Source organism: Megalops cyprinoides, chromosome 20 (genome assembly GCF_013368585.1).
Source record: "Megalops cyprinoides isolate fMegCyp1 chromosome 20, fMegCyp1.pri, whole genome shotgun sequence".
Lineage (NCBI taxonomy): Eukaryota > Metazoa > Chordata > Actinopteri > Elopiformes > Megalopidae > Megalops > Megalops cyprinoides.
The window spans coordinates 3,312,408-3,330,755 of record NC_050602.1 but is presented as its reverse complement, the minus strand read 5'-3'; the positions used below and the strand labels follow the sequence as shown (position 1 = coordinate 3,330,755).

The following is an 18,348-nucleotide window of genomic DNA, read 5'->3' as shown; positions in this document are numbered from 1 at the left end:
GGTAATTCTTATTTCAGATCTCGCTAAAACTAAAACTGCACCCAGAAGTAAAAAAGAAAAATAAACACCTTAATTGTGCTGATCCTGGCCTTAAGTGTAAGCCAATGAAAGAATGCATATTTGAGTCATCTGCTTTGAATCTAAATGGCTTTGGATAGTATTTTAATGATGCTCTCTGCCCACATGCTGTAGCAACTCAGAGAGCTGGAAATAAGGTTCTGATTAAAGCTGATTAAGGAAGCTGCCAACACATTTTAGGAACCTATCGGCTCTGCACTCTGCCAAGGTTTAAATTGGATTCCAATGTGCGTGTGTATTTTATTTACATGTTAGATTAACAAGATTTCCTAATGCACATTGCAGTCCTCTTGAATTACAGTTAAAGCTCAGTATTCCCAGACATGTCTTTGTAAAAGGCTAAACCATCTATAAGGGCTGGGCTTGCTGTACACACATTAATCTCGTACGGACATGTCAGTGAAATCTCCATATAAGTCTGTTGTAAATAACAACCTGTGAATTTAAGTATTTGAGACCAGTGAGGAGACCAGTTAACATGAAGAAATTAAGCAAGACAAAGCACAAGACACCAATTGTCTTTCACATTCATTTCAACATATTGTTTTGTAGGAAAGTAAAGTCATTTGACAGGTAAATGTTAGCCTTGCCTTATTCTTTCCCAGAAAGGCAGGGATCCTCCAAGAATAACTGTGGATAAAGTATTTGGGAAATTTCTCGTCACGTTTTTCCTCTGGTCTTTCTCTGAACATAAATTAGAATGTCTGTGGTTTTCTTTCCTATAGCAGGGTATTCTGTTTGTCCCTTTTCTAATTGTCAATTTACAGGGCTGAAGCTGAGCTGATGCTTGAATCATGGTGGAAAGAATTCCTCTTCATCTGGAAACTCTGAACAATTCTTCCAGACATGGTTGTCAAAGACCACTTTAAGGGCAAAGAGAGCAGTTTGGTCCTCGTTTTTGATTATGCTGCTGGTTCACAGAATGACTAAAGAACAGGGCGCACTGTTCCACAGACCACAGAGGGAAAAGAGACGCTGTAACATCATTTTGGTCCCTACCCCACCACGCGTTAGTCGTTTGCGGCCTATCGCTTATGGTCACAATTCAGGCGACTTTCCCCTCTAGACCGTGTGACGCTTGACGGAGCGCTGCGCCTCATCAGACACAATGTCGATATAAAGTTCCGCAAAACAGGGAACATGAGGTGTACACAACCGGTACACAATGCTGGCACTTGAGTTGCTTAAAGAGAAAAGCGCACAGACAAGGGTTGTAATCGTAGGCAGAAGGAAAAAGTTTGAGGTGATGTTTTGTAAGGTTGCGGAGGCTTAGAGGAGCATTCAATCTGCCTTTCTGGCTTGTCCTTAATTTAGGCTACATATGTTAAGCATATATTAATTTTCATTATTTCCTGAAAATGTATGTTAGTCTCAGATTTAAAAAATCTCAAAATATTGCGTCTGAACTGATTGGATCAGTCAAAGGTTAAGGACAAACCGCAAAGCGGGGCGAGATTAAATCAAACCTCAATGCACTTTGTTTTCATAAACTGAAATGCATTTTCAGCACATTATGAAAAACACAATTGTAGACTGGAATAAGGAAAACCCTGAAATGCCAAACAGCGAGGATGTATATGCTCTGAGCAGAAGTGGTCCTTACATGCTGATCCAGGACCAGTTCTGCTGCATATTTTTTAACGGCCAAGGACAGGATTGTGGCTGGGGAGTTTGATCCCTCTGTTCATGAAGCTGAGTATGCTGGTAAACGCACCGCCCGCAATTGTTATTACTGTTTATAACTTCTGTAATAAATAGTAGCTTATAACTGTATATATTATAGGACTGTCCTATTAAAGGACATGGTAAGTTCTCAAATAAAACACATAAGTAGAATATACCGTTTGGCATAGAGGTCTTTTTTTTCCTCAACAAAAAGGGAACCTATTTGAAAATTCAACACTACAGTAAATGTTCGGTTAGGGCTATATACAGGCATCAAGCAGTAGGCAAGTCAACAAACCATACAAGCCCGATTAAAAGGCTGGCATCGACAAGTCAAAGATGCCCGTGAATTTTGTTGTGTCGAGGAAAACGCGATATTCTCCTACGCTTTGTAATAGCTGCAGGAAAGGGTTTTGTAAATGGAACGATGTTTGCATTAACGAAGGCAGAAGTGTGCGTGGGTGCCTCTCGGACAGCTGCTGGCTCCTCCAGAAAATCTTCTCTGAAGAAAGAAAACACAGCGATGATTCACGCTAGGCGGGAGAAGAGGGGGGTCTCTAAGGACCCGCGCGCCTGTGTGAAAAGGCTTCGTGGTTTTCGAGCGGTTTTGGATTTGGAGTTGAGCGGTGGGATCTGGTCCGAGCGGCATCGCGGGGGCACGGAGATCAGCGCTATTCGTTTCAGCGCCGCACGGCCGCCTGCTCCGAGGGGAGCGCGGAGGAATGCAACGCATTTCCCTTCGTGAGTTCCCTGCCAGCCTGGCTCCATCCTGCTCCGCGTGACCCGCTCCCCGAAGGGTTTCCACGGGAACCCGGGAATTGCTAATTAACCAAATAAGGGAAAGTATTAACACAGACAGCTCGAGGCATTGAAACGTCGCGGTTTGTTATGACATTTTTCAAACAGAGCCGCGGTTGACAAGAGGCCCAGAAATGAAAGGGCCTTGATTCCGTGACCCCATCAAGGGAAATGTGTTTGTTTTAAAGCAGGGGAGGGAATACCTCTGGGCTCTGAAGCACCTGAACCTCTGTGAACCCTAGGTGATTTGGCAGAAACAAATTTGTCTGGAAAGTTGATTGTTGAATATCTAAAAGAGCTCAATAAAAACAGGGAATATTGTTCAAGGAACTCCAGCTGTGGTGTGTGATAGAGTTGGCTGTACAGGGCATAGCCCGGTTGCCAATAGAGCTAATGACCACATAAAACGTCCTTTTGCACGCCATGGTGGGGCTGCTCGTAGATACTTAACTCAGCTGCAAATAACAAAGAGATAGCTTACATGATGACAGAGAGAACGTATTCTAATTCAATACAATGTGTTTGATTGCCCTCACTTCTGACATTGTAGATCCTGGTATCGGTAGAAGGTGTTTTTCTTTGCTGTGGCCACTAGGTGGTGCCACAAAAGCATGAAGCCTCTCCACTTGGCCAAAGTGGGGTGCTGAATTGTGTTGTGGGAGGCAGCAGAGGTGACCTTACAACAGTTGACATCAGTTTGTTTTCTTGCTGTTTAACGTAATGGCACAGAGTGATGTGATCTGTTTTAACAAACTGCAAAACTGGGAAAATATATGCAAATCCTTGTGTACAGCTAGACTTTAAGCAGTTGGTTGTAGGTTGGAGCCCTAGTTATAATCCTGCTCATAGACAAAATAGAACAGGACACCTCAGCTAAATTGCTTGAGAAAATATCCAACTGTATGAATGGATGCTACATAAAAAGTAAAGTATATATTGTAAATGGGCCTGAACTAGATTTTCAACAAACTGATGAAAAATGTAATGTAATGATCATGATGCAAATGTCCAGAGATATTGGATCAGCCCATATTGTTTGTAATGCTACAGCAATAGTTTAAGTGGTTTTGATGCAGGGGTCTAGCCTGTACACCATTGCTTGGGCCATGAGTTTATTTCTTTGTGCATCTGTAGTCCTCAAGTGAAATTGTGTGTGTTGAGAATCAAGCTGTCTTGTTTTCATCAGTTCATGAGTTTTGGGCCACAGTGCACATATGGTCTTTTTCTCATCCATAAAAAGCAAGCCCTAACCTGTTCTGTTCAACTCCAAATGCAAAGATAGACCTGCAAGTGCAGTAGAAAATGCATCTCTTTGAGGTAAATGTATGTTGTGTATAAACAAGTATGTAATATAATGTATTTGAAAGTGTAAAACCATTAGCATTCTAGCCTATTTATGACAATAGGATCATTGTCCTTAGGCTTTTATTTGATGCCTAATCTCTTTAGCTCTGGGAAACAAACTCAAGATGTTTCAGTAAACCTTGAAGTTATGGATTGGCAGAGGATTATTTAAATTACACACAAATCAGCCTTTCAATCTCATGTATGTCCTTTATTCAATAATCCCTTTCATGGAAATGATCATGAGTCTATTGTCTGCAGAAAGGTTTCCACAGCAACACATTGATCATGCTGACTGATGGTAGCCAGCAAGCACGTGTACTGCCCACTCCTGCTAACATAGCAATAATGTGCTTAATAAATATCAAGAGCACAGCGGCTGTCCTTATACATTCTTCTATAGTACCAGTGTGCTACTGCTAATGTGTCAGCCTGTCACTATTTTAACAGGAAATGAAAGCCAAGCTTAAGACTTCTACAGCATTTTTGCCAGGTCTAACCCCCCCCCCCCCCCCCCCCCATTATTAATGTGCAGCAAAGACTTAAAGATGTTCACCAAGAGCTTATTTTTCTTCTTCTCTTCAATTTTCTTTGAATTGTTCATGAGTCATTCACGCCACTGTTCTTTCGTTACATAGCACCATCCCTTGTTCCCCAGATGTTCTGACTAATGTGTGCCAGGGAGCTGTGAATGCTTCCAGGAAGCGCAAGGCCACAGTGTTCTCAGGCACAGACCTATTAGCACATTCTGTAGGGCTAAAAATGCCAACATTGTCCATTTTGATTTATTACTTAATGAAAGAGAAGGAAAAACAGCATCCACACTCAAGTATACTAGTGTTTACTGTATTTGTGCAATGTTTCAGGGGGAGGAAATGGATCAAAACAATGTGATGTGGCATGGCGGTTAGAGCACTGGACTGTAGTATTAAGGGTGGTGGGCCAGGATCCTGCTTGAAACGCTGCAGCTGTGCCTCATAGGGACCATTGTTTCACTCACTGCATCTGAAACCAAACTCTGTGAACAGGCCACAAAATGTGTGCAGTGTAAAACTGCAATGCACCCTGGGTAAAGACCACTGCCATGCAACCATATAATCTTGGGCCTATAGAGTGCATACTTTTTCACAACATTCCACATGGTCCATTGCCCTAAATTTGCTACAGAAAGGTGATAGGTCCAGTAAAGACTGGGTGGCTGTACTGTTTAAATTTGAAGAACTGAAGGCAGTGTTGCCATCTTAGCAGTTTTTTGTCAGAGCTAGAGACTTACAGTATCCTAGCAATAGTCATAGGCACACAGAGAAATGGCATAATGTTTTTTTTTCCTTTACAAAACAATTAATGAATGAACATGCATTAAGTGTATTTATTAAACCGAACTGCAGCAAAATGTAGGAAATGTGACAATAATAAACCTAACTTCCCTCAAGCATGACTCATCTCTCCCTTCATGAATTATATGTAAGTAGGGTGACTTTGGAGGTCAATCTATTATAGTCTTCCTGTGCAAGCCAAGTACAGTTATATGTTGCTACTCTGTTGAACTGCATGGTTTACATGTAGTGCACAAATGTTTCAGTAAACAGTGAAGTCATTAAAAATGAAAACTTAATTATTGTGTATTATGTCACCACAGACACGCTCTCATTACAGTGTACAGTATCAGTGGCATTATAAGCAAGTGGTATTTATATCTTATCTAGTTAATGGGCAACTGAAAATAACAAAGAAGTGTGCATATAATGGGAAGGATTTCAAACGGCCTTTTTGACTTATCTTGTCTCTATTGTATATCTCTATCACCACTGTAAATATATGGGAACCCTACTAACTCCAATAGAATGTACATATGTTGCAGATCGTCTAAACAACCAGAAACAGCAGAGCAGTTGCACTATATTTGCATTATACCTGACTGATGTTCTGAATGAATGTATGTAGCCCCCTTTAATGTTCTTCTAGAACCAGTATTTGTCCTTCAATACTATAATGTAAAAATAGTTTAAGGACATGTTTGTGTTTTACATATATAGAATTGGTGAATAACGACTTTGTTTCCGATAGTGAGTCAACAGAAACGAACAGCAGCTCGCCATGCGACCATATTTTCGTTAACGCAGTGCCACAAACGCAGATATCTTTCCGCTTCCCTGATCAGCTCTCTCGGGTGCTGAGGTGCGTGTCTGTCGCGCGTTTGTGTAGGCACGGGGCCTTGTCAAATTTAAATTCATTCGACGAGCACCCGAAAACCTTGGCACCTCGGACGCGTGCAGATAAGCCCGCATACATAATTAAAAAGCGAGGGGGGAGGACCGTGCGTGACAATGGATCGCATGCTGCATCCGTAGTTCACGTCTGGGTACCATCTCTCCACCGCATCAATGAAATGACGACTGGAGGTACGAAAAGGCTTGCATCCTGTTTCAAGGAGATGTGCCACAAAAACGGATGGATGATAAAAATAACTGGGGTGTCCTGCAAGGCTACCCTCTAAATCGTAATCATGGATTGGGCTCCATCGCAAGACCAGTCTTGGAGAGGAACAGTAAGGTAAGCTTGTATGGGAAAAGACAGCTATTTTAAAGGAACAGGATATTCGATGTATTTAGAAAGAACGACATCTTATTTTTATCATGCAAATCTAAGATGCCTTCGATTTAGCTATATGAGGAAATATTTATCCGATATGACAAAAAATATTCCCAGATCAGACCCATGAAATTAGCTATTGTGCTTGTTGTAAGCTGTACTCATCCTTCGACATACTAACAGTGAAAGAAAGCATAGCCGGGGCCTTGATTTTACACCTCTGCCACTATGGATGTTTCAACGTTGCTTGCGTTGTTAGGAATAAATGTAGAGACTTTCCATTATGTTGCATGTCAACGTACAAATTGTGCAAATTCCACATTTAATAAGCATTGGTGGCTGTTATTTGTAGCTATACAGAAGCTGTACATGGTAACAGCACAATACTAAATGTGATTAATGGCGAATCGGTAATCCACGAGTTAAATGTTTAATTATGCCCGCAATAATGGAAGGAGATGAGTGTAAGTGTTATTTATAACAAAATTTCTACGTATTCACACGTGTTTCGACCTGGAGGATAGCGGGGTGGGGGTTGGGGCGGTAGGGGTAGTGGTAATGGTTTGTAAGTCATGTGACGCCCCAATGCTGTCAAAATAATTGAACCTCTGGATGAAGACGTGGACATTATGGTCGTCAGAAGACGTTATACGTACTCCAATAAACTTCGGAAAAAATGCTGAAATTCAGTCACCCTATTGATTGTATTCTGACGACATCTAAGGGGGTAAAATTTGCAATAGACGGTATGGTCGTCTGCACGTGGGAGAGAAGATGACAGTTTATTGTATAAGGACCATACTGTTCTTTTCATCACATTCACTGCTACAAGAGTCATTTCACACTTCACTCATGCCTTAAACTTGCAGAAGGGGTTTGAGAGGTTCACAGATAGCCATGCTCTGCCCAGTGCCCTTTCATAAATAAACATATCCATCATTTACAGTATCAAGAACATGCGTCTGTTGGTGCACTGAAACCATATCCTTATAATCACACGCATGTTTCAGTACATCTTTAATACGTTGCTTAGCAAAACACCTTTATCTATGCAGATTTGCAAACATAGGTTTCATATACACACCGTCCATTGCTATGTCTGGACATTTTTAATAAAGGAATCTGCCTTTAATAACTTACTTACATAATTTATCATTTTTTTTAAGATAGGGACGCATTCTTCATAGCAATATTGTACATTTCACTGAGTTTAGTTACAAGAGAACATGACAAACTAGCCAAGGAAGAAACTTGGTGGTGTAGTGCAATCAGATTTTCGCTTCTGAATTGTGTGTCGGTTGTCATTCCCCTGGACATTTAAATTAGGCATGTTGGTGATGTAATGGTCAGGCCTACTCAATGTGAGGTAGCATACCATAATCACCTCACTTGTGCAGGAGGAACAAGGTAGATCCTAGACTGTTGGAAAAAAAAAAAGATTTTTGGGTCCCATGAAGCTAGGCAACAATTTACCTTTATTTTGTTCATACTGGTTTGGAATGAGAGAGATCGGAGCCAACACTATCTGTGATATTTTTAACAGACTAACACAGTGCAATTCTCGTTTGTGAACAGCTGAATGACATGTACTTTTCATAATTCTTCAACAGATATTGCACAGACAAGGATGACAGTGAATGAACATAATGTTCAATTATGCTAGGATTCACCTAATCAATTTTGTGTTTTCTGGCCAATCAAAAAGTGCGCTCAGTGTCGGTAATGTAGTGCCACATGAGCTGTTAATAAAAACGTGAGTTAATAAGAGAGTTCTTCTTCAACACAATGAAATGAACTGACCCTGTTTCTAATTAGCTAGTCTCAAGTGGATGATAGTCTGCAGTTAGTTTTACACAGATGGCGTTGCAGCTGAGACAGAACAGAATCCATGCTGTCTAATGTATCTAGCGGTGTAGAAAATGGGAGGACAAGGAACTGAAATAAAACTAAGTGGGATGCACTTCAACAGCATCTGCGTCCTGAACAGGTGTGTTTTAAGACCCAGGGGAGTCAGTGTAATTTGTCCTTTAGTGAGCCAGTGGAGCAGCTGTTCAAATGCAGGAGTGAGGTGAGGCTAAATAAAACAGTTGAGGTAATTTTGAGGTCATGGCCTCATCAGGTGTAATACATGCTTTGCCTTATTAAATCCATTGAAGTTAAATCTGTATGAATCATTACACCAAGAAATAATATCAATTAAATCAAAAGAGCTAAATTAAAAGTACTGGTCTTTGACACATTAATAGACTGAAAGCTAATGTATAGTTTGTTTTAACACTCAAGGTGTTTTCAGAGGACTATCTGTCCTTATGGAGGTGCTATTTCATGCCGTGCGGATCCAGTTAGAAGAATGAAAGCGTAACTAAAACACAGCTGCTCGCTTCGTTATATTACTGTCATGCAGCAGATGCTCTTATCCAGAGCAACTTACATTACTTTTTTCTTTTTTTTCCATGTTATCCATTTATACAGCTGGATATTTACTGAGTCAATTCTACATTAAGTACCTTGCCCAAGTAAAGCAGTGCCCCAACAGAAAATTGAACCAGCAAACTTTCAAGTACAAGCCCTGCTCCTTACCACTATGCTACTCTAATGCCCTGTTACAACCGACTTTGCATGCATTAGTCAGTGCATGAGCCCTGTCTTTAAGTATTTTATTAGATATGGTTCATTTATTAAATAGACTTTTTAACATAGTTGGCAGGACAATATTTTCCCTATGACAAACACATGTTTTATGATTGCCTTTTTTTTCTTCCTTTTTCCATTTTCTCCCCAATTTGGAATGGCCAATTCCCCAGATTCTGGAATGTCAGCCTGTGCTTCTTTTCGCACTGTGGTCCACAAGCTAAACTAGCGCAGAGATGAGTCGGAGGAAGACATTTCATATGCAGCTTTGGCACGTGGACCACAGGTGCCTGACCAGCAGGGGTCGCTGTTGCTAATGGGACTGAAGCCCCTGCCCTGTCCCTGGTGCAACAAAGCCAATGTGTTCTGCCTGTGAGCTCCTGGTCACTGTCGGCTAGTGACAGGATCGGGTTCGAACCTGGGCCGTAGCGTTCAGTCTACACTCAGAACGAGTGCTTTTACCGACTGAGCGACTCAGGAGCCGTGATTGCCTTTTCTGACACTAATTGTGTACACCTGTGAAGTATGGCTACATGTAGATATAGAGGTCTTCTGAGGACTGATAATGGCCTTAGCTGAAACATTCCTTCTCCCCTGTAATTTACAGTTGAGACTTTAAAACAAATTTACACAGTAAAAACTACAAAAAGCTTTGGACCTTGTGTACATTTTTAGATTTTGAGCTCTCTTCCCTTTATTCTGCAGTTGTACATACAAGAAAGGTATGAAAGAACCAGAAGGCAATATAAGCAAACCATGCTTTTTATTTTCAGTGTCCAACAAATGTATACCAGGTTTGGCTGGAAACTTACTAAAAGTGCTGGTGATTTCTCTGTGCTAGGTTAAAGGATGGCTCAGTGCCTGATTAATAATTATGATAATGGATTGCTTTTACATAATGCAGCAATTTCAAGGATCTCACAGTACTCCAGAATGTATTGGGCGGGAGGTGGTGACTCATTTCAAACACCAATGTGTAGCACCGACCTACACAATAGCTACACATTGAGAAAACTGCACATTGATCTGTAATAGGTGGAAGACTGTAGATCTGTTTAATTTTCAAATAAACACCTTTAGAAATGATGCAGTCTCCTTGAGGTGCTTTATTTTAGAGGCAGAAGTGTGGGATGGTGCTATAACACATACCGAGAATGTTAGTTGTTTGATATTCCCTTCCATTCCTGAATGAGTCTGAATGCATTTAGTTCAGGCCTTCATTGTTGTTTCACCTCCACACTTGCTGGCATTTCATGGTAGCTAAGCAAAATATTCTGTCTCTGCAGAAAAATGACCAATCTGTGGGCATAATCTAGGGAAAGGATGTGAAATTAAGGAAAAACTGTGGTCATCAGAGTGGCACTCAGGGTGCCACTTTGAGTCATGTAAGCAATGCTGCATGAATAATTTGAATTTTGTTTCATTAAAAATTGGGGTGCCACGAATAATCAATGTATTCAACTAAAATCAATGACCAAATTAGTTGCCAACGAATTTAAATGTCGATTAGTTGGTGACATCATCGTGTGTGTTTTTTGTGCTGACTCGGAATTCTCAGACGTAGCCTAAGATACGTTGCTTTACTGGAGTGAATAGAGATGGCAACACCTTCACGACCAAAGACCTCAAAAGTTTGGCAGCATTTCACTCTTAACTCTGCCAAGAAGGTTGTGAACTGCAACATTTGCCAACCTGACCTTGCCTGGCATGGGAGCACATCAGTTATGCTCTGAAGAGATGGCACGTTGACTCTCTGGATGATGAAGACTCGTCTCGTTAAGTTAGTTAGCTAGCTAGCATAGCTAATGTTAATGTTAAAAGCCATGTTACTTCACATTATGAGCTGTAACGTTTTCTATTTAAATACATTTTCTCTTGATCAATAAATTATTAACCCTTTCGCGCATACGGTATTCACAACGATCCTGTTCACATTCCAAATGAGCCCCAACTTTACAATGTGAAACGAGAACCTGTCTTCTATTTAGAAATTCTCTTCTTAAACATTGCATCATTGTCATGGTGACGTTTATGGCTGGAGAGAGTGTTGCTGCTGAGTGCACAAGTGTGCCCAATGTGGGTTGCATTCGTATGAATGAAGAGTTATGGGTTTGTTGGATCTCCATGGATGGCTTTCTTCAAAGGAAGCAGACTTGTACTATCCAGCAAGCAACTGCCGTCACTGAATTAGTCCTAGTAACCATTCATTAAAAGACGTATTTTTGAATAAAGTTCTCATCTTTATTCTCTTTATTGTTAGTTAGCATATGCCTAAAACGACCTCAAGCTAAATTTAAAAGCTGACAGATAAATAAGTTAGTTGCAGCCCTAATTAAAAAATAGATCTGATGTCATGACAGTGCGCAAGTCGGAAACCAGAAAGACCAAACAGTGCAGTTGCACTGAGGCAACAGTCTTGTGGCAACAGTCTTGTGGCAACAGCGTGGGCAGAGCAGAAGACACCACTCACTACAGTGGAATGTTTTTTAAGATAGCAAAAATTGCCTGTTACTATGGAAGGCGTGTGTGACAGCAGAGAACACTCATGCTAAGAATAATAAGCCCTGGGCTGTAGCAGAACAGTAACAACTGACGATTTTACTTTGTTTCCAATGAGAACACCCCCCCCCCCCCCCCCCCCCCCAATGCACCTCCCACTCAGCTGCATCCTCTCCCCTGACCTCTTCTTGTGGTCGTCCACTGAGGAGGGTCTGTCCCTCAACGTTTCCTTTGGTGTTGCCATCTACTGTAAGAGTTAGCTGAGGCTACAGTTGTTCCTGTGGCATATGATGGGCCTCCACAGCCTATGATTTTGACTTTCATCACACAGGAATGAGAGGTGCCTAGCCCCATACTTGTGGTGTTTATTTGCATATTGAATATTCAACGTTTGGGCTCTTTAACATGTCAGTCCTCCTGTTCTCACCTCTTATTGGACACACATGGAACACAGAGGCTTGGCCTTATGTCATGATGAAAACATCATTGTTGTAGAAGCTATGAAAGGACATGGCTTTAGGCCCCTCACTGCCTGATGTAAATGAATTGGGAGCGTATGGAATGGGGCCTTGTAGCTCTGTGTGAACCTCTATGGCTTAAGGAATTTCACATGATTACTGTATGGAAAGAGGTCATAAACCTGAACATCCATTTTGATATTAACATGAATAAGGGGCCTTTCTCATGAGTAATATGTCTTTGTGATTTAAAACTTGCAGAGAATCATTGTTCAAAATTAGTTTATATATATATATATATATATATATATATATATATATATATATATATATATATATATATATATATATATATTTTCTTTTTTTCCCCCCAGGATACAAAAATACAAAAAAGCTTAACCTTAGTCATTTCAACTGTTTATCTTTCCCCTTAATGTTGGTGGTGAATAAAAGCAGTTGAGGCCAAAGATTTCAGTACAAGACCTTAATTTACATTAGAACATTCATCATCTTAAAAGGTACCAGGGTTTTTTTTTCTGTGAGGTAGCAAGATGCAGCACATTCACCATCTGCACTGTTTTTCAGGGAGTATGCTGGGGACAAAGAGGAGGCGACAAGGAACTTGAGTCATGTGACAGGTGAGAACATGGGGTAATGTCTCACCATCTGCATTTCTCCCTCAGACATGAATGCTATAAAGGAAAAACACAAACCCAGAACTACCCTGCGATTTTGCAAAGAGATTATGGAACTCTGGTACCAATGTATCAGACCCTGATTTAGCTATCTTGTTCATGACCAATAGAAATTCCGCAAGATGTTTCACCTCAATGATATAAGGGGATGTTACCTACCAATATAAAAACTTCCTTAACATTAATGTTAGTTAATATCAATGCTTTTGTTTTCTCATTCTATTTGGTGTGGTAATATCAGGTTATTGTTATCAAGGATTTTAATCAGTGGATCAGCCAGCCTTTGTCATTTGGGTTCTCTTTTCAATCACAGATTGTCACCATTGTTAGCACACAAATCCTAAATGTCGAATAATGGCACACTCCAGTCAGGAAAACACTACACACAAAGAACAGGAGGGATGCACAAGCTTAAGACGAACCAATCAATCTTAATCAATGATACAGGCAGTATAAACTTCACAGCAAATGTGTTTTTCCCCAAGTTGCAGATCACCAATAAATGTTCTGAGCAGCCAATAGCACACTTTGCTTGTATAAGCAACCAGTTATTCAGCCATTCAGTTAACTCATCAGTCAACCCAGATCATTAATCCCTTAATAAAACATGTTTAAAAAATGGTGGGAAATAGGCGTTCCAGTCACTCTGTAATGGAGTGCATGTCCGTTACATGGACCTTTGTAAATTAAGCAGGAATTTTCAGGGCAAACATACCGTCTTCCAGGTTGGAGGAAAAGACATTTATTTCACCAGCTACTTTGCCTCCTCCCAAACACACCCAAAGCGCTGACTCTACAAACCAACAAGGATACAGGCAGAATATCTTAACATGCAGGGTGGCAAACTGGATGGTTAAGGATTTATAAGTCTTGGACATTTTTTTTTTTGTAAATTGCAACTCGTTAGCAGCTAAAGTAAATGAAATGTTTGTGGTTTGGGGGGAACAGGGCCCACCTGTTCATTCAAGGGCACCAGCAGGACAGACTCCATCAGCCAAAGGACCTGAGGGCTGGGGGCTGATGGGATTTGTAGGGTTTGGAGAGTACAGGCATTGATGAATAGAATATGTCTTGATTATTAAGAACCGGTACTTTATTGGACCCATTTTTGCCAACAGGATGGTAAATAATACCAAAATTTTGCACAAAAACATATATATGCCGTTAATGCTCCTCACCTCCCAAAATAACACAAACATCTGCCAAACATTTAACATTGCTGTCAAATTATTGTTTAAAAATAACTTGTCTAACAGGGTGGAACGGAGCATAACAGGGTGGAACGGAGTATAACAGGGTGGAACACCAATAATAACAGGTTCTAACAGTGGATGAGTTTTCCCTCATTGTCCTGCATGCTTTGCCATCTGTAATGTGTGGAACTGCACCTACATAACACTGTTTCAAAACAATCTCTTTTTTTTCCCAGATTTCCTTGCAGTGTGCAAATTGGGGGAGGGACACAACAAATAGCTTTGTGTGTGTGGTTCCTTATCACAATCAATCATGATGAGAAGTGGCACATTCTCTGTTCAGGTGGCTAGAGAAATAATTACGAATTAGAGAGGACAGACAGAAGAAATTATGTTTTATTTATATTTGATTAAAAATAAAGATGCTGTAATTCATCATGCTACAGTTCTATTGTTTATAAAACCCAATAAACTGGTGGGTCTAACAGCCTTTGCCTAAAACACAACAATACAACACAATTAATATGTAATTAATGTGTTTTGTGCATGAAACAATGGAACTTACTGTAAAGTTTTACCACAATAACTCCATCCTACTATATACATGTCCTGACCTTGAGTACTCTCCCACTGGTTCCAGTTCAGGAAATGAAGTAGGGGTTGCTGTGGGAGTGGGTATTGCTGCCCTGGCCTTTTCCCTGGCTTTCGCCTCTCTTTTCCTTTCCCTCCAGTTTTTTTCCACGCTTTTCACGCTCGCTGAGGTCTGCAATTCGTTTCTTTTTCCCTGTTTCTCTGTCTCGCTGCCATTTCTCTCTCTCTTTCTGCAAATACTTTTCTCTCCTCTCAGGGTCTGCATCTCTTTTTGCCCTGTAGCAACACTGCCTCTCAGCTGCACTAAGTGATGGTGCCATTTCCTAATGAATACAGTATATATCATTTCATTATTTTTCAACCATACAAATTCTATTGTATTATACTGTATTATGTACTATATATAATTTGCAATACACACAAAATACAATTCATTTATTTAATTTATTCTATTGGAATTTCCACCCTGTTAGGTTCACATTCCAGCTACGGCTAACTTAGCTCAAAATTTTCCACCCTGTTAGATTCCACCCTGTTAGGTCTATAAACCTAACAGGGTGGAATGTGAACCTAACAGGGTGGAAAATTTTGAGCTAAGTTAGCCGTAGCTCTTTGATTGATCGACATTTAGCTAGCTAACCATCTACAGATAAACAGAACTTTTATAACTATGTCAGATATGTTTTTTAAATTTTTTTGACCGGACAAACATACTCCATAACATAACAGGGTGGAACTTTAAGAGTGTGACAAGCAGGATGACATTTCAAAAACTTTTTAAAAAAAAGTACAATGACAATTGAAGCTTATCTCAGTTTGCACAGTTGAATTCCCGCCCAAAAACAATGATGTCACTATCTGAAAATGGTCTCAATGGAATTGTAGTCTTTTTTTGGAAGGCGAGAAAGTACATAGTAACAGGGTGGAAGATGACTTCAGGGACACACAGTAAATGAAGAAAATGGTAAAAAATAACTATAATTTCACCTGATTTTTATGTATGATGAGAGGCAGTTTAGCCTAGTCTATAACATAATTAAAGAATATTTTGAGGTTTTTATCATTTCATGGTTTACAGGTCTTGTGGAAGTTGATTACTTTGCACTGAGGACATGATAAAATTGAATGCATATATCAATAAAAAGGTGTGTAAAATACAAAATAGTATTTTAAGGTCTATTATCTCTGTTTAAGTGATAAAGAAGACCTAAATATATAATTTAAGCCATTTGTTACAAATATGTGACTTATTTTAGAGAAAATATGAGTAATTAAATCATAGGGACAGAAAAAGTCACTGTATAACAGGAATGACCCAGTTATTATCTGCTTCAAAAATGCTAAACCATCAGGGCTTTTCGTGTCATTTCATGTTAGGCATCATATTTGTGCCTGCAGTTGTTGGCGTAGGCAGGAAATGAATACATAAAGAATGCTAATTAAATATTGTTCTTGTACTCGATCAGATTTATTTTATTTATGGTTTTTTGTATAATTTACATTTACATTTATTTATTTATTTATTTAGCAGACGCTTTTATCCAAAGCGACTTACAAAAGTGCATACAGTAAGTAAGTATCATGTTGTGCACATGGATTGGCCGCTTTCGTTTTCGCAGTGGTTCCCTGGTCAAACTGCTGGCACATGCCAAGTCCCTGCATTCTCGCAGCTTTTAATAATGCATAATGAGCTGGCGCAGTAAATTTTAGTGACTGTAAGATGTCTGACTGCTGCCAGAGTGGCCGTGATTAGGCCCACTGGGACCCGTCGGGTAAAAAAAAAAAAACCACAGCATCATTTTATCTTGGTGAGATTTTTTTTCCCCGCTTGGAATTCTTCTACCGTGTTTTCAAGAAGCCGCCTGCCATCTGGCTGCAGAGAGCTCTGGCCAGCCTCATTCCCTGCCAGGACAAACTGGGGTGGGGAGATTCCCCCACCCGACGTTGAGTGGTGACACACCTCGTAAATCGTCCCGTGTTTTAATAAACGATGCTCCCCCCAGCCCCAGCCTGCCTTGATCAATGCGCCTTTGGTGTGGTCAGTGAAGTATTTGTCAAGCATCCAAGTCCTGGCTCAGCTTGGCTGGCTACAGGCAGAAACTACCCGTAAGGACTGGTCTAGGACCAGTTTTGCTGATTAGCTTATAATGTTTAAGGTCAGAATTGTGTCTTAGCAGAATATGGTCCTAGATCAGTGTGGGTGCAGGGCGGCTCTGTCTCCAGAGTGCAACTCTGTGCAACTTTGTGTCACACATCTATGATGATGAGTAGTAGTGTTGGAGATGGAGATGATGATGACTTTCAGCCATGAACTGATACCTTTTATCTTTGCTTTTTCAGATTATTTTAGTGAGGAGACAGAAAAAGGCCCTCCCCTCCAGACACACACCCTCAGGGAGTTCGAGCAGGTGGGTGACCGTGTTGTGTTTCCAGTTACACTCCCTCAGATGCAGTCATACAAGTCACGCTTGCCCTCTTAATTAACTGATACAGTTCATTTGCACTGCGTAGGTGGACAATGGCACCTTTGATTCATGCAGTCTACTGTCTGTTTCACATTGGGATCAAGCCACCTGAGAAAGGTGTTTTCACATATCTCTGTCCCTGTGTTGTAACAGTCTGGCCCAGACAGTTTATGGTACCATCCCAATGTTGTATGCTTGCCTGGCTCTTCAGGTTCTACAGTGCTGGAAGGGGGTCCAGAACTTGGAATGAGTCATGGTCCTGGGTCTTTTGTGTTTGGCAAGGGAATTGATGTACCAAGAGCAGCCCTTGAGTTCAGGGGGATGTCAGTTTGCTTGAGGTGCCCCAGGCACCCAGATTTCGAAAAAGCTGTGGGAGGTGTTGAATAACACATCAGTTGTAATGTGGCAGCTCCTTTCTCTGAAGACATACATGCTTAGAAAGGAGTAGAGAGGGATTCAGTCGGGACATCATCCAACTTACCACATATACACAAGGACACTTAATTTCCTCATATGCAGTTGAAAATGGAAAATATCCACTGTCTCTGATATAATCTGTTGGATTCGCCTTTCCTGCTGGCTAGGGAAAAGTTTAAGAGCACAGCATACAGGGGAGAGGTCCTCTGTTTTTGCTTAATATCCAAACCTGTACTGAAGTTCATCTTATTTTGATGTTACATCATTTACCCACTTGGCACACATGCTTACTCAGCCTGGCTTTTGTTGTGTTTCATATTAGGAATAAACACTGAGGCAATTCAGGCAAAGCACCATTATTAAAAGTGTAGCGCATATGAGAGTCAAGCCTGCAGATTTAAACTTATAAGGCTGGTTCTCAAACAAGTGAAATGCTTTGAGATCACACAATTTCACAGTTTCACTGACTTAGTAATATTATTAATAGTAATTTAATAATCTAATAATAGATTATATTAATTATGCTGTTAGTTGTTTGTTGGTTTGTGAATTTGTACGTTTGGTGTTTTATTTAGTTTATGTGGAATTCAAGTTTTAGAGCCGAATCCAGGGTGCAAAATACAGGGGGTCTCGGGGGATCTGAGACCCCTTGATAGACACCAGAGACCCCCTGAAAGCCTCAACAGCAAAATTTTGGGGGGTCTCTGGAAAAATCTGTAAAAAATTATTTGTCACTTGCAATTGTCACTAAAAATGTCTTTTAACCCTTACAGCCGACAGATGTTTGTTGCTTGTCTATGTGACGAAGTGTTGGCAAGAAAAATAATTTTGAATTTACATCGAATTTAATCATAGTTACAATCTGCATACAGGTCTGCGTGCATCTCCACACCCATTACTCTTGTTTGAATTACTCATGAAC

The 18,348-nt window shown here is 40.4% G+C and overlaps 1 long non-coding RNA gene across 1 annotated transcript; it reads left to right on the top strand.

The window, feature by feature from the left end:
- The first annotated feature begins 6,035 nt into the window (after positions 1 to 6,035).
- LOC118795321 lies at positions 6,036 to 16,920 on the top strand. Its single transcript, XR_005005811.1, has 3 exons — positions 6,036 to 6,438; positions 12,651 to 12,703; positions 16,885 to 16,920. It is a non-coding gene; the product is annotated as an uncharacterized LOC118795321 (long non-coding RNA).
- The last annotated feature ends 1,428 nt before the right edge of the window (positions 16,921 to 18,348 follow it).